The sequence below is a fragment of the Phyllostomus hastatus genome, unplaced genomic scaffold (assembly GCF_019186645.2).
Source record: "Phyllostomus hastatus isolate PE091 unplaced genomic scaffold, TTU_PhHast_1.1 phas_contig_37, whole genome shotgun sequence".
Classification (NCBI taxonomy): Eukaryota; Metazoa; Chordata; class Mammalia; order Chiroptera; family Phyllostomidae; genus Phyllostomus; species Phyllostomus hastatus.
The window spans coordinates 8,283,788-8,306,272 of NW_025333867.1; the positions used below are offsets into that span (position 1 = coordinate 8,283,788).

A 22,485-nucleotide genomic window follows, 5' to 3' on the forward strand; every position below is an offset into this window, starting at 1 on the left:
AAATCTTTGACTCTCTACTCAAACTTCCCCTATTAATTCACCAACCCATGCTACTTTGTGTATATAGCAAACAATAATCTATGTTAAAATAATATGCAAAGACCTAATCTGATAGTCCTGCTTACCTATATTAAATGAATATGCTACAATCAGAAACATGGGGAATGTACAGCCTAAATTTTTAAAAACATGAAAATATATGGTTCAAAATCGATATTCTAAGGTTAATACAATAATTTTTTCCAGATTATAATATTCAACTAAAGCATGGGAAGGTATATTTTTCAAATTCCCATATCATATTGGTGGTATTAATATGTTATGGATTAATAAGCCCCAAATAATAGCTTGCAATTTTGGAAGTTGGTATTTTAAAAATTTTTATAAATTTTTCCCTCACTGGTGTGTCGGTGGGTTTGGGCATTCTCTCTCTAACAGAAAGGTCACCAGTTAAATTCCAGGTCGGGGCACATGCCTAGGTTGTGGGCCAAGTCCTCAGTTAGGGGCATGTGAGAAGCAAAGTGATCAGTGTTTCTCTTAAACATCAATGTTTCTCTCCCTCTCTTTCCCTCTCCCTTCCCTCTCTCTATAAATAAGTATTTTTTAAAAAGAGTTTTTATTAATTCCTATTAATATTTACAATGCTGAAAGTAGAAATATATGTCTAGTGGGCAACATAGTGCAGACTGAAGAAAATGAAAATTAATCTTTATTGCTGTATTATCAGTAACAATAATGAAATGCCCTAAATTTTAAAGGCTTAGTCTTCGCTTTCTGTTTAGAAGAGCTGCAGTTTTCCACATTTCTATGATCACAATTTCCTCCTTACTCTACCATCAGCCAGGTGGTTATAAGACGCAAAACAAGTACTATTGTCACTCTACATTCCAAAGTTCATTCTGAGCCTTGATTTCTTCAAGTGTAAAACAGGGAAGAAAAGATTTCCGCAAAGTTGGTAGAGTATAAGTCTCAGGCTTTGTCCAAAATAAACAAGAGTTCTCAGCAAGGAAGAGACAAACCATCAAGACAGAAATAAATGAACATCACCCCCCCCCCCCGCCCACGCACACACACAAACACTCCTTGTGGGTTTTTTGGCAAATGCTCAGAGGGATGGAGCTAATTATACTCTTTCAAAACCCTGAAGAGATTCCGTAGCACTTCATAGAAGCAAATGCCACTGACCACTGAAGAAGCCTGCTAGGGTTATGACATTTGTCCCTTTTGTCAGTGTGGCTGTTGACCCTTCTTTCCCATTTGCTAGTACACGTCTAAGATTATGTGGAAATGTTTTTTATTGTGTTTGCAACGCGCAGCAGCCCCAACTGCCACAAACTGGTTCTCTCAAGGGTTCGAAGTCCCAGCCAGAGACACCTACTAACCCTATTAATGCAACGACTGTAACTTACTGAAACTGCAGTGAAGGCCCACCATTCCTACCAAAATAACAAAAACGAAGGGTGTGTTCCAACGTCACACTGCTACCGTGGCTCCAGGACAGGTATCCGCCTCTGTACGGATTTACACCTAAAGCTCTGACCAGCAAGAGAGCGGCTGAGCCTAGGACAGTTAGAAATTCTGCGCCCGACTTTCGGGTACTCCCGCGGAGGATTCTAACACGAGATACTCGTTCCTCTTTCCTTTCATCCTCCCAGCTCGCTTTGAAACAGAGTAAAGCCAGGGTCCTTTGACTGAAAGATCTCTGGGAATTTTAAGACAATACAAACCCCACCGGCCTAGTCCTCCCGGCAGAAAGGATAACGGGGTCAATCCGAACCACCACCCAATTTCCAAGAATACAGGTTCACTCAGTGGAACTTCCGGGGAAGCCGCGAGCCCCGCCCACCACATAACTGGCCACTCGCCGCCCGCCTTGGGGCACGCAGTCTCCACCCACACGACGGCCCGGAAGCCCCGCCCCCGCTTGGAAGCTGAGTCCCGAAAACTTCGCGGTTGCTGTAACCGTCCTTGCGCAGACGCACCCAGGAGTTACTTACTTTCGTTTCTGCGGCAAACTTCCTCAGGTCCGGATGAGGAAAGGAACAGCTGTGGAGATCAGGAATTACTCCAACTTCGCGGTAGCCTCTTAGTAGTAGACTGGGGAAGGACGCCTGGGCCTGACGGAGAGTCAAAAGGGACCCAGGTCCCCTGGTTCGAGGAGACCAGACCGCATTGGCCGCGCCGCCCTGCGCTCACCGCGCCCGGTTCCGAGGAACCCGCGGTGCTGCGCACGTCTAGCCGAGCAGCCCGCGCTCCCTCGTCTCGGTGGGACAGCGCGCTCGGCACTTGGAGATGTGAGTTGGAACCGCCACGCTGGGGAGGTCGGGTCCGCTGTCCGCGCCTTCAGTGCGTCGACTGAGTGAGCTCAGGGCTGGCGACTAGCCGCGGGGCGTGGACTCCTCGCTCTGCCTCCACCCCCTGCCCCCGCGGAGGAGGAGGACCGAGAGAGTGCCCGCCCTTCGGCCGGAGGGACCTATATCCAGAGGTCTGTCAGTCAAAGCATCCCAGCTTTACGAAGTTTGAAAGAGCTTTGGGAGGTCAGAAGGAAAGCGGAAATGTTACCTGGTCAGAGAAACCTTCTCCACGAGGGAAATGCAGCTTGGCCTAGTGAAAGGCGCTGGATGGGTTCCCAGGGGGTGGGAAGTCTGAGCTCTTCGTTTAGCAGCCCTTAGGCCCTTAGGCAAATTACCATTCTCTTATCTCTTCACCTGTAAGTTGAGGATATTCAACCCTCTTTGGGGCTGTAGAAGGAGAAACGTGATATTATTTTACAGTCCTTTAAAATGGTAATTGGAAGTCTCCAGCAAAATGGGAAATTTGCTATGGTATTATATTAAAAAGCAAAGTATACACACTGCAATGATTGCATATTGTAAAAATGTATATTCAAGTGAATGAGAAGCCACAAACTGGAAGTATTTGCAAAAGACATTCCTGATGAAGATTGTTACTCAGAATACCGTACATTTGACCCTTAACAACTTTGCTTTGTGCTGTGTGCATTTACTAATATGGAGATTTTAAAAATCTGTTTTTAAGTGGACCCACGCAGTTCAAACCCACTTGTTCAAGGGTCAACTGTATTTTCATGTTTGGAGGACCAACTTAAGTTATACCCAGGTTTTCGACTGTTTCGATGGTGGGTGCCCCTGCACCCATGCCTGTTGTTTTAGAGTCAACTGTATACTAAAAACTCTTAAAACTCAACAATTAAGAAAAGGAACAACCTAGCCCTGGCTGGTGTAGCTCAGTGGATTGAGCACAGGCCTGTGAACTAAAGGGTTGCTGGTTCGATTCCCATTCAGGGCACATGCCTGGGTTGCAGGCCAGGTCCCCAGTAGGTCGTGTGGGACAGACAACGAGACATTGACGTTTCTCTCTCTCTTCTTTCTCCCTCCTTTCCCCTTTTTCTAAAATTAAATAAGTAAAATCTTAAAAAAAAAAAAAAGGAACAACCTAATGAGAAAATGGGCAAAAGATGTAAATAGATATCTGATGATACTGGTGGCAAATAAGCATATGAAAAGATGCTCACCATTATAGGGAACTGCAATTTTGAAAAACACAATGGGATACCATGTTACATACTTATTAAAATGACCAAAATACAAAATACAACACCAAATATTAGAATGTAGAACAACAGGGATTCTCATTCATTGTTCATGTGAGTCAAATTGGTACAGCCACTTTGGAAGAAAGTTTTGACAGGTTTGTGTGTGTGTGTGTGTGTGTGTGTGTTTTAAGCTAAAAAGGTCTTACCACATGATTCAGCAACCATACACCTTGATATTAAACCAAATGAGTTGAGAGTTTATATCTATATAAAAACCAGCACGTAAATGTTTATAGAATCTTTATTCCTAATTGTCAAGACTTGAAGGCAACTAAGATGACAGTAGGTGAATAGGCAAAAAGAAACAAAACTGGTCCACCCTTACAGTGGAGTATTACTCAGTGCTAAAATGAAATGTGCTATCAAGCCACAAAAAGACATGGAGGAACCTTAATTCCTAATTTTTAGAAAAAAAAGTCAATCTTAAAAAACTCATATTATTCCAACTGTTGAGTTGGCCAAAAAGTCTATATGGTTTTTTCCATAAAATAAAAATCACATTTTTCATTTTCACCAATAACATTATTGATTTGGATATTTTGAGTATGTTGCCTATCTCCCATGTGGTGTAATGTGCATTGTTCTCAATGTCTCAGTTTGATCACTATCAACTTCAACTGGTCTACCAGACTGTGGAGCACTGTCCAGTGAGAAATCTCTAGCACGAGACTTCGCAAACCACTTTTGACATGTTTGATCAGTCACAGCACCTTCTTCATACACTGCACAAATCTTTTTTTGCATTTTTACCTTTCTTGAAATAATAAAGCATAATATGCCAAAAATGTGTATTTTCTTCTATCTCAATATTCAGATGGCTACACAAAAATTCACTGATTTGGTTAAGTTTTTTTAATGTACACTGATGTGACAGCTGTCGCAATACAATCTGGCAAAATTGTTTCGAATGAAGTTAAAGACAACTAAGCGCTACTAGAGACACCTTACAGAAAAAAAACAAATGAACTTCTTGGCCAACCCAATATAACATTTTGAAGATGGCAAAATTGTGGAGACAGAAAAGTTGTGGTTGCTAAATTTGTGTGGAGGGATTGATGAGTAGGAGAACCGGGATTTTAGGACAATAAAATTCTGTATAATACTGTAATGGTGGATATGTTATACATTTGTCCAAACTCACAAATGTATAACAGAGTGAAACCAAATGTGAACTGTGGACTTAATGATGTGTCAGTGTTGGTAAATTGTAACAAATGTACCACACTGCTGCCAGATGTTGGTGGGAGAAGCTGTGTTTTGTGGGACTTGGGGAACGTAGTTAGAATATGTAGGAATGCTCCGTTCTTTCCACTCACTTTTGCTGTGAAACTAAAATTTCTGTAAAAAATAAAGTTACATATATATGATGAAAGGGGTACCTATTAATTTAACAAATATTTCTAACTATTATATACCAAGTATATACTAGATACAGGAGTATTTGATGGTAGATACAAATGATACAAAAGGCATTCATTCAATAAATAATTACATAGCACCTCTTTTAGGCATTAAAGACTCAGTTGTGAATAAATCAAAAATTTCTACTCTTACAGGGTTTATGTTCTAATGGAGAAGATGAATGAATGAATGAATGAACTATGTAATATATTAATAGTGAGTGTTAAGGGAGAAAAAGAACACCAAAGTTGGATAGGAGATGTTCATGTAAGTATGGGTAGTGTACCACAATTTTAGATGGAGTGGCCAGGAAAGATCTCACTGTAGTCCCGGCCAGTGTAGCTTGGTTGGGGTTCATCCTGCAAACTGAAAGGTCTCCAGTTCCATTCCATTTGGGACACAAGCCTGGGTTGCAGGTTTGGTTGCTGGTCAGGGCACATACTGAATGCAGCCAACCGATCAATGTTTCTCATATCGATGTTTCCCACCCTCTTTTTCTCCCTTCCCCTTTGGGGGAAAAAAAACCCCTCACTGTAAAGGTAACATTTGAGTAAATAACTATTGGAAGTCGCAGAGTAAGCCATGAGGGTATCCTAGGGACCAGCATACAGGGCAAAGAAAGGGAAGAGCAAGGCCAAAATCTCGGGGATTGGAGCAGAGGGAGGAGGTACCTGTGGAAGGAACAAGACATAAAGTAGTAATACAGGATAAGGTTAGAAAGGTAAGGAAGAGAGAGTAGGGAAGATTATGTGAGGACTTGTAGGTGATTTTAAGAAGTTTGCCTTTTATTCTGAATGCAGTCATTGGAGGGTTTTGTGCAGAAGAGGAGCATGTTACATAATAGGATCGCTCAGGCTGTTGAGTTTGAAAATATACTGCACGGGAACAAGAGCAAAGCAGGATGACAAATTTGGAGGTTAATGCAGTAATACAGACGGGATGAGGATGACGGGTGAGAGCGATAGCAACAGAGGTAATGAGAAATTGTCAGATTCTGGGTATAATATGAAGGTGGAAGTGACAGGATTGGCTTAGAGATCAGAAACAGTGTGGGGGGAGAAACCTGGAAAGTCTTTGTCCTGAGCATATTTGAATTACAGAGTTGCATAGTGCAAACAGCAAGTTTGTAAGAATACTGAGCTCTGTTTGAACATGTTAATTTAAGATGTTTATTAAACATCTAGGTGGAGATGTAAAGTAAGCAGGTGGGTATATGAATATGGAGTTCAAGGAAGGAGTCCAGGTTGAAAATTTAAGTTAGAATGCCATGAACATGGATGGTTTCTAAAGCTATGAGGCAAGATATCAAGGAAGGAAATTATGATAGAAAAGAAGTCTTAAGAATGAGCTCTGAGATCCTACAGTGTTTAGAGGTTGATGAGATGAAGAGCAGCCATCAGGAAAATAGGGAGAAACCAGGTTGGGGGTGAGGATCTTTAAGAGAGTGATCAGTTGTGCCAAATGCTGCTAATAATGTCAAGAAAGATGGAATGAGATTCACCATTGGATTTGGCAACCTGGACATTGTCAAAGACCAAAATAATGTAAGTTTTAGTGATATGGGAGTAGATTCAAGAAAAATGTTGGAGGAGATGGGGAGAAAGCTGAGAGACTGTGAATATAGTTAGGTCTTAAAAGGAATTTTACAGAAAAGGTAATGGGATGAATAGGGCAATAAATGGAGGGGGAAGTGGTGTAAAAATACTAGGATCTCATATTTATTCTAAGGTACTTCACAGTCCATTGGAGAGAAAATTGTTTCATAAAAATGTTATTTAATAAGGGGGAATGATGGAGGTATGTGTCAGGTGCTATGGCAACAAGAAAAGGTTCTAATTGAGAGGATAATAATTCTACTCGAGGGAAAAAAGATAAGGAAATACTTCACAAGGGGGGTCACTATTGGTTTAATCTTAGAATATGAGTAGAGAAATTCCTACTCTGGTCTTGACAGAGCATGTAGAATGAATCCTTCCATTGAGAAAATAATGGAGCATGGACAAAATAAGTAAAATGACTGTTCATAGGCATTGGAGAGCAGCTAACACACTGAGGACTAACAAGGTTACTGTCCTTGAGAAGAAAAAATATGGAGTGAGCTCCATATTCATTCACCACAGCTTTTTCTCTGAGGACATTTCTAATTCTGTGCAGAGGATAATAGAACCCAAGCAGAAAGTTGCAGTCTCAGTGGTTGAGTAGGTCAGAGTCTGGAACTTGAGAAGCAAATCTCAGGAGAGAACTAAAGAGAAATAACTCCAAAACTGTCCATTGAAATTATACTTCAGTGATTGGCTGATGACTGAACCGTACATATGTAGGGACAGACTCGAAGAAACCCAATAGGCAAGAGCATGTCAGAGGCTAAAAAGCTGAGAAGAGTTTTCAGTAGCTTCATAGTAGTAGGGAAATAGATGTTGGAGTTCAAGCACTGTCAGATTGGAGGGGTGTGGAGGATACCAGCCAGCAGTATCCATCTCGGCTGCCGATGTTCATCAAAACATGCTAAAAACATACACAGAGACAACCAGGTCCTGTGGGGGAATAGGAACAGCAGGGTCTCTCCTCACATGGGGAGCACCCTGGCCACCCTCTCTCCCGGAGGGCGCCATGGCCACTCCTCATGTGGGAAGTGCTCCGCTTGGCCACCCTCCCTGATGGGGAGAGTGCCCTGTTCCCCCTCCAGAGAGGCTTTTTATTGGTTTTGTTTGAATAAGAATTCAGGTAAAAGCTCATTACTCATTGCTAGGAAGTAAAGATCAAACAATAGATAACAAGGAAGTCTGAGGGCCTATTTTGAGTCAGGGTCAAAGAGCTGTAAAACTTTGAGGAACAAACTTACTTCTTCCTTGGACCCTTATCATTCAACTGAGAGCATTCTAAACAAAGCAGGTTTCACAGGATTTTACATATTCTTTCTTAGGCTTGATCACCCGGGGAACTGCCCTTTTCAGCACAGAGCTGCACCACCCTGTCATTGTTTCAGGCTTAGGTGGAGCAAGGGAAGTAAGGCAACCAAGAGATAAGGAGATTTTCTCCCAGACTTGAGGACTCAGGCTATGTCAAAGCCAAGGAGTGAGGGTCCATCACCCCCTTTTGCTGTAGCCCCCAAAGTCCATTCTTGGGGGCCTCCCATGTGATTGTGCCTGTCTTAGGTCATTCCCCCCTTGGGGAATCCTACCCGTCATTGGCTAACTGACCAAGCTTTGGGGTTCAGTTATGAATGAAGCAGCAGAAGCAGTGCTCCTGCCAGGGAGATAAGCTTTTGTCTCCTTGCTGGCTTATCGTCCAAGACCACTCCCTCAGCCTTAGCCTTGGTGGGGGTTATAGCTTCTGATACCAGGCAGGGCAGTTCCCAACAGAGGGGCCCTGCAAAACATCCTAGTCTTCCTACTGGTATCTCAGAGAAGGGGCAGGCCTTATGAGTCAGGACCATGCCTGTCTTCACCTGCCTATACTGGGTAGCTGAAACAACACATTTATTTTCTCACTCTTTTAGAGGCTGTAAGTTTGAGATCAGGATGCCATCCATTATGGTTAGTTTCTGGTTAGGCCTCCCTGACTTGTAGGTACCTTCTGTACATTCACATGACCTCTTCCGTGTTCATGTGTGGAGAAAAAGCTCTATGGTATGTTTTTTTATAAAGGCACATATCCCATCATGAGGGCCCCACTCTCACAACCTTATCTAAATCTAATTTCCTGCTTAAGGTCCCATCTATAAATATCAGCACACTGGGGCTTAAGGCATCAACATAAGAATTTGGGGTGGGGGACCCAATATAGTCCATAGCAATGTCCTCAAAATAAGACATGGCTCAAGAATAAAGGCACAATAGCACAGCTCTAACAAAGCAACCCACCTGAAACAGAACCTCAGTAATTTGCTAGTAAACTTTTTTTTCCAGAGAAAACCTAACCCCTTTTGAACAAAGACAACATTATTCTGCATCTCTACATTTTCTCATAATGTCTGGCATCCAATAAAAAGTATTAACATGCTAAATATAGGGGAAATTATTTTGAAAAAAAAAAAAGAAAAGAAATAGTACCACTGGAAATACAGATATTGATAATCAGAGAATTATGATAAAAATTTTAAACAAAATAGATGAAATAATAAAAAAATCTCACCAGAAGTCTTGAAGCTGTTTAAAGAAAGTCAAATGGAGATTCTACAACCTGAAATACATTATACTTGAACTTAAGAAAGCAAATGGATGGGTTTAAAAAGCAGATAAAAAAAGGATTAGTGAACTGGAAGATAGGTCAGTAAAAATATCCAGAGTGAAGAACAAGAGAAAAATAGATGGAACTAGAAAGAAAAGAGGATGAGAAACACATGGAACATGGTGAAAAATCAAATATTTATACTGTTGAAATACCAGAGGAAGAGAACTGGATGGGAGACATACATGAAAAATTGCTGTCCAAAGCTTAAAAAAAAAAATGTAATGGAAAACCTTAAACAACACAGTAAATAAAAACTACAAGCTCATACAAGATAAATATAAAAAAATCATACCTAGACATAGGATAGTCAGTTGAAAAAAAGGCAAAAAGAAAATCTTAAAAGCAGCTGGAGAGAAAAGACCTATTACTTTCAAGATGGCAAGAGCGTTACAAATGACTGACTTTTTTTAACAAATTGAAACCAAGAAATTGTCACCTTTAATGTATTGATAAGGAAAATAAATACACTGTATTTTGCTGTGTAAAATGCACACCCACAGCTTGGTGTGCATTATACATGGGATTCTTATACCTAATATTATACCCATGGTATGTAATCATTAGATTCATATATAATGTGCATCCTTTTTCCTAAAAAATTTGGGCCAAAATGCATACTTATTATACATGGCAAAACACAGTATATATATTCCAACCTAAAGTTTTATAACTAGCTAAAGTATCCGTCAAAAATGAAAGCAAAATAAACTTTTTTCCCCCAAACCGAAGCTTAGAGGATTTCTTGCCCAAGGAGCTGCATTACAAAAAAATACTAAAGAGGGTTTTATTTGCTGAAGGAAAATGATCTCAGAGAGAACACAGAATGACAGGAAGGAAAAAAAAAACATACTGAAAAGGGGAACAATGTGGATAAGTGTTGAATGTTTAAAATGATAATGATGATGCCTTGTGGGCTATATGTAGAAATAAATGATAATCGTACAAAAGGGTAAGACATGAGCAGATGAAATTAAACTGTCTTTAGTTTCTAGAATTGTTTGCAATTGTAAAAATACTAATTTGTGCAGTACATATCTCAAAATAAATAGTATAATCTCTACAGGGTTAATATAAAAATGTATAAGTAAAAAGCTAATGGGAAGCTACAGGGAAGGTAAAATAATAGAAAACATTTTAATCCAAAGTCAGTCAAGGAAGAGGAAATAAAGGAACAAAGACAGATGGTATAAATAAATGGCAAATAGCAATATGATAAACTGAGACTCAATCCTGTTAATAATATTATATGTACATAGTTTAAACATTTCAGGCAAAACACAAATAATGCCATGCTAAGAAAAAGTGCAAAACCCAACTATATGCTGTTTAAAAAACCCACATTTTAAATATAAGGACAGAAACTTTGAAAGTAGAATAATGGAAAATATATATAGTGTAAACACTAACCAGAAAAAAAACTAGCGTAACTATTCTAATACCAGACAGAGAAGAAATTAAAGCCAGAGATATTGTTTGACAAAAGAAGAGCCCTGGTTGGTGTGGCTCAGTGGACTGAGTGCCATCTTGCAAACCAAAAGGTTGTTGGTTCAATTCCCAGTCAGGGCACATCCTGGGTTGCAGGCCAGGTCCCCAGTATGGGTTGCATGAGAGGCAACCACACATTAATGTTTCTCTCGCTCTCTTTCCCTCCTTTCTCCTCTGTCTAAAATAAATAAATTTTTTAAAAGGGTCAATTCAACAGAATTTTATCATAATTCTAAGTCTGTGTGTACCTAATAACATAAAAAGAAATTGACAGAAAAAAAAAAACAGATCCACAGTAATAGTTTGAGATTTTAGCAAATTTCTGTCAGTAATGGATAGAAAAAGCATACCAAAAAATCAGTAAGGACTTAGAAATATTTGAATAACCTGAACAACCAAACTGAACCAATTGACATATATAGAAAACTAAATGTAACAACTGCAGGATGTCTATTTAAGTGCACATGAAATATTTATCAAAGTAGATAATATGCAATAAAATAAGTTTCAACAAATTTCTATGAATTGAGATCACACAGGGTATGTCCTCTAGCAACAGTGAAATTAAATGATGTCAATAAAAGAGAGGTAACTAGAAATCTCTAAATATACATAAATTAATTATCACAGTTCTAAATAATCGACTGACCAAGAAAATATTAAAATAGCAATTAGAAAATATATTGAGCTAAACAATAATAAATATATATATGTAATGTATCTCTTTTGAGATGAAGCTAAACTTTTTCTTAGAGGGATATTCCTTTTTTTTTTAGAGTACTTTTTATTTTTTTATTATTTTTTATTTTTTAAGTATATTTTATTGATTATGCTACTACAGTTGTTCCAATTTTTGCATCCCCTTTATCCCTTTCCTCCCTGCACCCCACCACCCTACAGCATTCCCTTGTCCTTAGTTCATATCCATGGGTTGTACCTATAAGTTCTTTGGCTTCTCCATTTCCTACACTGTTTTTAACTTCCCCCTGTCTATTTTGTGCTCACCAATTATGCTTCTTATTCCTTGTATGTTTTCCCCCCATTCTTCCTCTCCCCACTAATAACCCTCCAGGTGATCGATCTCTATTTCTGTGATCCTGTTCCTGTTTTAGTTATTTGCATAGTTTTTGTTTTTTAGGTTCAGATGTTGATAGTTGTGAGTTATATTGTCATTTTACTATTCATAGTTCTTGATCCTCTTCTACTTCTTAGATAAGTACCTTTAACATTTCATGTAATAAGGGCTTGGTGATGATGAACTCTTTTAACTTGATCTTATCTGGGAAGCACTTTATCTGCCCTGCCATTCTAAATGAAAGCTTTGCTGGATAGAGTAATCTGGGATGTAGGTCTTGCCTTTCATGACTTGGAATACTTCTTTCCAGCCCTTCTTGCCTGTAAGGTTTCCTTTGAGAAATGAGCTAATAGTCTTATGGGAACTCCTTTGTAGGTATCTCTTTCCTTTCCTCTTGCTACTTTTAAGATTCTCTCTTTATCTTTAATCTTGGATAATTTAATTATGATGTGTCTTGGCTGTGTTCCTCCTCGGGTCCAATTTTTTTGGGACTCTCTGGGCTTCCTGGGGCCCTGGAGTCTATTTCCTTCTCCAGATTGGGGAAATTTTCCTTCAATATTTTTTTCAAATAATTTTTCAATTTCTTGCTCTTCCTCTTCTCCTTCTGGCACCCTATGATTTGGATGTTCAGACATTTAAAGTTGTCCCAGAGGTTCTTAAGCCTCTACTCATTTCTTTGAATTCTTGTTTCTTTGTTCTGTTCTGGTTGAATGTTTATTTTTTCCTTTTGTTTCAAATCATTGATTTGAGTCCTGGTTTCCTTCCCTTCACTATTGGTTCCCCGTATATTTTGCTTTACTCATTTTGCATAGCCTTCATTTCTTCCTTCATTTTGTGACTGAGCTCAATCATTTCTGTGAGTATCCCTATTACCATTGTTTTGAACTCTGTATCAGATAGGTTGTCTATCTCCTTGTCGCTTAGTTCTTTTTCTGGATTTTTGATCCATTCTTTCTTTTGAGCCATATTTATTTATGTTGGCTCACCTGTTACATCATAAGGAGCAGAGCCTTAGGTATTCACCAGGGTGGGGCAACCCTCTTTGCCTGTATTATGGTGCTGTCTGTGGGGGAGGGGTCAGAGAAGGAGCAGTGCCACTCACTCCACTCTAGTCCCACTTTATGTCACTTCCCTCAAGTGGATTGTGCCCTTTCAGGTGCTGTTTCTCAGGTGGGTGAGTTTATGTACATTCTAAGACCCCATGGGCCTCTCCCATGGGCTCTCCTGTGATATTGGGAGTTTCTCCCATAACCACAACCCCCACGGATTTCTACAGCCAGAGGTTTTGAGTCTTTAGTTTCTTGCACTGAAACCCTGGGTTCTGTGGTCTGTCTTACTACCCAGTTGTTCTTCCTGCTTATTGGCAGGCGAATATGGGATCCACTGGTCCACTACCCATCACCTTTCCAGCGTGGTCTGCTAGCCACTGCCTTGCTGCATGTCTTCTCAGCTTGGCTGCCCATGTCTGCCCCTACCAGTCTGGATGAATGTTTCTTTAACTGCTTGGTTGTCAGACTTCCATGCACTTTAAAGTTCTGGCAGTTCTGTTTGTTCTTTGTTTTTAAATTGGTTGTTATCCTTCTTTTGGCTGTGCAAGGAAGCAAAGCGTTTCTACCTATGCCTCCATCTTGGCTGGGGCTCCTATTCTCCACCCCCCCCCACCGCCAAAGATTGTATTTATTTATTTAGAGAGAAGGGAAGGAAAAATAAAGGGTGAGAAACATGAATATAAGACAGAAACATCGATGGGTTGCCTCCTATCATGCCCTAACTAGGACCAAACCTGCAACCCAGGCATGTACCCTGACTGGGAATTGAACTGGCAACCTTTCGCCTTGCAGGATGATGCCCAACAAATCAGCCACACTAGTCAGAGCACTAGAGAGAGATTTCTGACTTGTAATTCATATATTTTAAAAATATGAGAGGTTGAAAATCAATTATTTGAATGTTCATCTCAAGAAGCTCCAAAAAACTGTCCATACCTCTTGCCTGGGGGGTGACCACATGTCTGCCTTCCTCTGTTGCTGAGGTGGTGCTCTGATCTGGCAGAGCAGAACCTCAGAGATGTTGAAAAAGATGTTTTGTTCCCTCAAATAATGAAAGAAAAGATCTGACAGGGATGTTTCAAACAGTTCAAAATTTTACCAAATGTTGCAAGGAGTCGGAATCCTTATGGTAATAAAATGCTGGAAAGAAAATTCTTCCATGAAAAATGGGAAATGGAATACCTAAAGGAAAGGGAAGAATTCAGAAAAACTGGAATTCCTACCAAGAAAAGGATACAGAAGCTTCCAACAAGTATATAGGCAAATATTCAAGTGATACTCAGTAACTCTATTCATGGAAATAACTATTACCTAAAGTAATGGATTTAAAGAAGTGTGTTTGCTTTATCCTAAAGTATGGAAATACTAATTTCATTTAAAATAGAGATTTTTTAATTAATAAGCTGCAAAAAGCAGGAAATTAAACGTAAAATATAGTGAGATTCTAATAAATTTAAGAGTAAATAATTGAAATAGAAAGAAACATACAACAGAGGACCCCAGCAAGAACAAAAGTTTGTCCTTTGTAAAGATTAAAATTAATAATTCCCCAGCAAGACGGGCCCTGTTTCAAAAGAGTGAGAGACAGCCCACTGATAATCAGGAATGAAAAAGAAAACAATATAAAAATTAAAAGGGTTAAAAAATAAGAAATTATTATACTTTAGTGCCATAAATTTAACAATGTAGATGAAATGGAGAAATTTCTTAAAAAATACAACTTGCCAAAACTGATCAGAGAAGAAATAGAATACTGTAATATTCCTATGTTTGTTGAATATATTGAATGCATCATTAAAAATCAAAGAAAACAAAAAAAAAGTTCACACTCAAATGACTTCACTGGTAATTTTTCCCAACCATTTAAAGATAAAATAATAAAAATCATACATAAACTTTTCTAGAGAATAGAAAAAATGGAATCTTTCTAAATGTTTTTAATAAGGCCAACCCAACCTTGGTAGCCAAACTTGACAAAAACAGCAGCAGAATAGAAAATGATACTACAATATATCTCATTAACATAAATGTAAACAATTCTAAATTATATATCAAATTGAATTTAGTGACATGTTAACAGGACAGTACATCATGATCAACTAGGTTCTATTTTATAAATGCAATGTCAATTTATAGTAAGTTTAACATTCAAAAATCAAAGCAATTCAAAATACAGAAAAAAATATCATGATCTACTTACTCAGAAGATGCTGAAAAATGATGCATAAAAATTCAAGAGTTTATGATAAAAACTCTCAGAAAATTAAGAATAGAAGATACTTTTCTAATTGGATACGGAACATTTACACCAATCTATAAACAACATCATACTTAATTGTGAACTATTTAACACTTTTCCTTGCAATTAGGAGCAAGACAAGAAAGCCCACTATCATCACTTCTCTTTGGAATTGTACTGGTAGCTCTTGTCAGTACAATAAGAAAAGAGAGTTAACACCCTTGCTGGTGTGGCTCAGTGGGCTGAGTGCCGGCCTGGAAACCAAAGGGTTGCTGGTTCAATTTCCAGTCTAGGGCACATGCTTGGGTTGCAGGCCAGGTCCCTGGTGAGGGGCGTGCACAAGAGGCAACCGCATATTGATGTCTCCATCTTTTTCTCCCTCCCTTACCCTCTCTAAAAATAAATAAAATAATAAAATCTTTTATAAAAGGAGAAGAGAATTAAAATATAAAAATAATAAAATGGAATAAGTAAAAGTATAATTATTTTCAGATGACATGATTATGTGTGTAGACCTTTCAAAAGGATCTAAAGCAAACTTAAAATTAATAAATGACTTTAGTGAGATCATTGGATTCAAGATAAATATTAAAAATTAGTTGTATTTCCGTATCTAGCAAATAGCAAATAAAAGTTAAAGATAGAAGAGCCACAGCATTTACAATAGCATTAACAGTAGAACTAATACAGTATAAAATATGTAGGACCGCTAAAAAAGAACTACAAAATATCACCAAGAGATATGACAAAAGACCTAAATAAATAAAAAAAATTTTCCTCTTTCTGAATTGGAAGAGCCAATGTTAAGATGTTAAATCTAAAATCATTTTTGTCTTTTATAGATTGTACTTTTGATGTCACCTTTTGGTCACAAAGTTTATTCCTGTATTTCTAAAAGTTTCTTTTTTAATTTTTATTATTTTTTATTTTTCAATTACATTTATTTTTCAATATTGAAAAATTCAGTATTATTTTCTATTGGTTTCAGGTGTACAGCACAGTGGTTAGATAACCATATACTTTACAGAGTGGTCCCCCACTATTTCAGGTGCCTACCTGGCACTGTACATAATTATTACAATATTACTGACTATATTCTCTATACTGTACTTTACATCCTGACATGGACACCAGCCTACAGTGTCCATGGCGTTATGGATGAGACGAGATAAATTCACACCGACTACTGAGTCCTGTAAAGGAAAAGGGACAGCACGGCCTCTCTCTCAAGAGGAAAGTACTCCAACCCTTGCCTTGACAGGCTTTTATTGGGTTCAGTTTGCACAGGAATAAAGTTTATCAGTCATTGTCAGGCAGAACTAATTAAACAATAGATAACATTCAAAGAATTCTGAGGGCTTATTCTGAGTCAGAGTCACATAGTTAAAGGGCCATAAAACTTTGGGGGACAAACTATTATTTGGACCCTTATTATTTAGATTGAGGGTATTATCAAAGTATGCTTCACAGGATTTATGTATTCTTTCCTAGGCCTGATCACCCTAGGGAACGCGCCCTTTCCAGCACAAGGCAGCACCTACCTCCAGCATTGTTTCAGGTTTAAGGCATTGTTCCAGGCTTAAGTCAGGCAGGGGAAGTAAGGCAGCCAAGAGATTAGGCTAAAGACTTCTTGCAGACAGAGTGAGGACTCAGGCTATGTCAAAGCAGAGGGGTGAGGGTCCAGCACCCCATTTTTCTATAGTCCCCAAGTCCTCCCCTGGGGTCTCTCATGATCGTGCCTGTCTTAGATCATCCCTCCCTTGAGGAATCTTATCCATCATTGGTTAACCAATAAAGCATTGAGGACTGGGTAGGGTGAAGTAAAAGGAGCAGAGGCAGCGCTCCTGCCAGGGAGATAAGTTTTATCTCTGCAGTGGCTTATGGTCCAAAGGTCACTCACTCAACCTTAGCCATGGGGGGGTTACAGCTTCTGAAACCAGGCAGAGTGGTTCCCAACAACATCCTATGACTATTTTGTGACTACCAATTTGTACTTCACAATCCCTTCACCTTTGTCATCCATTCCTTTATGCCCCTCCTCTCTGACAGACGACATCAGTCTGATTTCTGTATCTATGAGATTGTATCTATTTTGCTTATTTTGCTCTTTAGATTGAACATATGAGTAAAATCATATGGCATTTGTCTTTATCTGTCTTGACTTATTTCTCTTAGTATAATACTCTTTAGGTCCAGTCATGCTGTCCTAAGTGGTAAGATTTCATTATTTTTTATGGACTAGTAAAATAACATTGTATATACCATGTCTATGACAGGTTTTTATCCCTTATTTATTGATGAGTGCTTAGTTGCTGCTATATCTTGGTTATTGTAAACAATGCTATAAGGAACACAGGGGTGCATATATTCTTTTGAATTAGTGCTTTGGGTTTCTTTGAATATATACCCAGAAGCGGAATTGGACCTCCATAATATTTTCCATACTGGCTGCACCAATATGCATTCCCACCAACAGTGTACAAGGGTTCCCTTTTCTCCACATCCTCACCAACACTTGTTGTTTGTTGATTTATTGATGATGGCCATTCTGACAGTTGTAAGATAAAATCTCACTGTGGTTTTAATTTGCATTTCTCTGATAATTACTGACACCATATATCTTTTCATATGTCTGTTTCCCACTTGTATGTCCTCTTTGGAGAGCTGTCTATTCAGATCCCCTGCCCATTTTTCAATTGGATTGGTTTTTTTTTTCTTGTATTTTTTAGAAAATTATTTTATTGTTGTTCAATTACAGTTGTCTGCGTTTACCCCCACTACTCCCTCCCACCCCAGCCAAACCCACCTCCCTCCCTTGCTTTCAGCCCCCCTTGATTTTGTCCATGTATCCTTTATAGTTGTTTCTGAAAACCCTTCCCCCATTATCCCCTCCCACCTCCCCTGTGGTTACTATTAGATCCTTTTTAATTTCAATGTCTCTGGTTATATTTTGTTTGCTTTTTTCTTTTGTTGATTAGGTTCCAGTTAAAGGTGAGATCATATGGTATTTGTCTTTCACCACCTTGCTTATTTCACTTAGCATTATTTCTCCAGTTCCGTACATGCTGTTGTAAAGGGTAGAAGCTCCTTCTTTCTTTCTGCTGGGTAGCATTCCATTGTATAAATGTAGCATAGTTTTTTGATCCACTCATTTACTGATGGGCACTTAGGTTGCTTCCAGCACTTGGCTATTGTAAATTGTGCTGCTATGAACATTGGGGTGCATAGGTTCTTTTGGATTGGTGTTTCAGGGCTCTTAGGATATAACCCCAGCAGTGAAATTGTTGGGTCAAAAGGCAGTTCCATTTTTAGTTTTCTGAGGAAATTCCATACTGTTTTCCATAGTGGTTGCACCAGTCTGCATCCCCACTAACAGTGCACTAGGGTTCCTTTTTCTGCACATCCTCTCTGAACACTTTTTTGTTGATTTGTTCATGATGGCCATTCTGACTGGTGTGACGTGGTATCTCATTGTAGTTTTAATTTGCATCTCTGATGGCTAGTGATGCTGAACATCTTTTCATATGTTTTTGGGCCCTCTGTATGTCCTCTTTGGAGAAGTGTGTGTTCAAGTCTTTTGCCCATTTTTTAAAATTTTAATCATTGTTCAAGTACAGTTTTCTCCCTTTTACTCCCATTCCATCCCACCCACCCAATCCTCCCCACTTCCCTCCCATTACTCCCCTCCCCTTAGTTTTTGTCCATGTGTCCTTTAAATTTGTTCCTGTATATTTTGCCCATTTTTTAATTGGGTTGTTTGTCTTCCTCGAGTGGAGTTGTGTGTGTTCTTTACATATTTTGGATCAAATCCTTACCTGAGGTATCCTTGGCAAATATGTTTTCCCATATAGTGGTTCTCTTTTTATTCTAATGCTGTTTTCTTTAGCCATGCAGAAGCTTTTTAATTTGATGAGTTCCAATTTGTTTATTCCTTCCTTTATGTCCATTGAGTAAGGGGACATATCAGTAAAGATACTGCTGTGTGGAATGTCTGAGATTTTCCTGCTGCTGTTTTCCTCTAGGACTTTTATGTTGTCATGACTTATATTTAAGTCTTTTATCCACCTTGAATTTATTTTTGTGTATGGTGTAAGTTGGTGATCAAGTTTAATATTTTTGCATGTAGCTGTCCAGCTCTCCCAACACCATTTGTTGAAGAGGCTATTTTTACTACATTTTCTGCTTCTTCCCCCTTTCTCAAATATTAATTGACTGTAGAGACTTGGGTTTATTTCTGGGCTCTCTGTTCTGTTCCATTGGTCTATGTGTCTGTTCGTATGCCAGTACCAGGTTGTTTTTATTACAGTGTCCTTGTAATACAGTTTGATATCAGGTATTGTGATCCCTCCTACTTTGTTTTTCTTTCTCAAAATTGCTGCAACTTTTCGGGGTCATTTATGGTTCCATATAAATTTCTGAAATTTTTGTTCTATATCTGTGAAATATGTCATTGGTACTTTAATACGGATTGCATTGAATCTGTAAATTGCTTTGGGTAGTATGGATATTTTTATGATAATCCTTCCAATCCATGAGCATGGTACATGCTTCCATTTGTTTGTCTCTTCCTTAATTTCTTTTTTCAGTGTTGAATAGTTTTCTGAGTATAGGTATTTAACCTCCTTGGTTAGGTTCATTCCTAGGTAATTTATTTTTCTTGTTGCTATATCAAATGGGATTTTTTTCCTGATTTCTGCTTCTGATATTTAATTATTGGTGTACATAAATGCCTTTGATGTATGAATATTGACTTTGTATCCTGCTGTTTTGCCAAATTCACTTATTAGGTTGAGCAGATTTTTTGGTGGAGTCTATAGGATTTTCTATGTACACTATCATGTCATCTGCAAACAATGACAGTTTTGCTTCCTCCTTTCCAATATGGATGGCTTTTATTTCTTTTTCTTGTCTGATGGCTGTGGCTAGGACTTCCAATACTATGTTGAATAGGAGTGGTGAAAGCAGGCATCCTTGTCTTATTCCTGATCTTAGTGGGAAAGCTCTAAGTTTTTGCCCATTGAGTATGATGTTGGCTGTAGATCTTTTGTATATGGCCTTTATTATGTTGAGAAATGCTCCCTCTATTCCCACTTTGCTAAGTGTTTTTATCATAAATCATACTTTACCTTATCAAATGCTTTTTCCACATCTACTGATATGACCATGTGATTTTTATCTTTTGTTTATGCAATATATTATATTTATTGATTTGCCAATATTGTACCATCCTGGCATCCCTGGGATGAATCTCACTTGATCGTGGTGTATGACCTTTTTAATGTATTGCTGGATTCGGCTTACCAATATTTTGTTGAGGATTTTAGTGTCTATGTTCATCAGTGATATTGGCCTGAAGTTTTCTTTGTTTGTTACATCTTTATCTGGTTTTGGGATTAGGATGATGCTGGCTTCATAAAAAGAGTTTGGGAGTCTCCCATCTTCTTGAATTTTTTTGAATAATCTGTGAAGGATAAGGGTTAGCACATCCTCAAATGCTTTTATAAAATTCTCCTGTGAAACTGTCTGGTTCAGAGATTTTGTGTGTTGGGAGCTTTTTGATTACTGCTTCAGTTTCATCAGCTGTTACTGGTCTATTCAGGCTTTCTGCTTCTTCATTAAGTTTTGAAAGATTATATTTTCCAAGAAATTTGTCCATTTCACCTAAGTTTTCAAATTTCTTGGCATATAGTTCTTTGTAGTGATTTCTTACAGTCCTTTGTATTTCTGTTCTAATTGTGTTTATTTGAGTCCTCTCTTTTTTTTCTTGATGAGTCTGTTTAAAGGCTTGTCGATTTTGTTTACCTTTTTAAAGAAACAGCTCCTGGATTTATTGATCCTTAGAATTGTGTTTTTAGTCTCTATGTCATTTAATTCTGCTGTGATCTTGGTTATTTCCCTCCTTCTACTTGCTCTGAGCTGTCTTTGTTGTTGTTCCTTGAGTTCTTGTAGGCATAGAGTTAGGTTGTTTATTTGAAATGTTTCGGTAGGCCTGTATCACTATGAACTTCCCTCTCAGGACTGCCTTTGCTGTGTCCCATAAATTTTGGATTGTTGTGAGTTCATTTTCATTTGTTTCTAGAAAATTTTTGATATCTTCCTTAATCTCATTCTTGACCTATTCATTTTTCAATAGCATGGTATTCAATCTTCATGAGTTTGAGTGTTTTTGAATTTTTTCCTTGAGGTTGGTTTCTAGTTTCAGCCCCTTGTGGTCAGAGAAAATGCATGATATGATTTCAATTTTCTTGAATTTGTTGAGGCTTGTTTTGTGTCCTATCATGTGGTCTGTCTTTGAAAATGTTTCATGTGCATTCGAAAAGAATATGTATTTTGCTTCCTTGGGATGAAAGGTTCTGTGTATAGATCAGTTAAGTTCATTTGGTCTAGGGCACTGCTCAATGCCACAATATCCTTGTTGATATTTTGTTTGCAAGATCTATCCATTGTTGACAATGGAGTGTTAAAATCCCCTACTATAATTGTGTTGCTATCAATATCTTTCTTGAAGTCCTCCAAGATTTTTTTTTTATGTATTTGGGTGCTCCTATGTTGGGTGCATATATATTTATAATGTTTATGTCTTCTTGGATTCTTCCCTTGAGTATTATGAAGTGACCCTCTGGGTCTCTTTTTTGGCTCTTTTTTTGAAGTCTATTTTATCTGATATGAGTATTGCTACTCCAGCTTTTTTTCCCTTCTTTTATCATTTGCTTGAAATATTTGTTTCCAGCCCTCCGCTTTCAGTCTGTGTAGGTCTTTTGTTCTGAGGTGGGTCTCTTGTAGGCAGAATATGTGTGGGTCGTGATTTCTTATCTATTCAGCTATTCTATGTCTTTTGATTGGAGCATTTAATCCACTTAAATTTAAGGTTATTATTGATAGGTAGTTATTCATTGCCATTTTTCACACCTTGTTCCTCTCTCTCTCACTGTTTTTCTTCCTATTCTTAAAGCAGACCCTTTAGCATCTGTTGAAGAGCTGGTTTGGAGGAGGTGTATTCTTTGAGGCTTCTCTTGTCTGAGAAACTCCTTATTTGGCCTTCCATTTTAATTGAGAGCCTTGGGGGATAAAGTAGTATTGGTTTCAGGCCTTCAGTTTTCATTACTTGGAATATTTCTTACCAGTCCCTTCTGGCTTGGAGCATTTCCATTGAGAAGTCAGCTGCTAGTCTTATTGGTACTCTCTTGTATGTTACTTCCTGTTTCTCCCTTGCTACCTTCAAGATTCTCCTTTTGTCTTGGAATTTTGCCATTTTAATTATGATGTGTCTTGAATTGGGCCTCTTTGGATTCCTCTTGATTGAGACTCTCTGTGTTTCCCAGATTTGTGTGACTTTTTCTCTCATCAACTTAGGGAAGTTTTCCATTATTACTTTTCAAACAGGTTT

The 22,485-nt window shown here is 38.3% G+C and overlaps 1 protein-coding gene and 1 pseudogene across 1 annotated transcript in view; one reads left to right on the top strand and one right to left on the bottom strand.

Annotated features, from left to right (window-relative positions):
* Window positions 1–2,387, bottom strand: part of RIPK1 (receptor interacting serine/threonine kinase 1) — a 39,420-nt gene extending 37,033 nt beyond the window's left edge. The window contains exon 1 of the mRNA XM_045841707.1: window positions 1,998–2,387. The gene's annotated coding sequence lies outside the window, so the exon portion shown is untranslated. The remainder of the gene's footprint in view (window positions 1–1,997) is intronic.
* A 4,421-nt stretch (window positions 2,388–6,808) lies between these two features.
* Window positions 6,809–14,119, top strand: LOC123820739 (annotated as a pseudogene).
* Window positions 14,120–22,485: the final 8,366 nt, after the last annotated feature.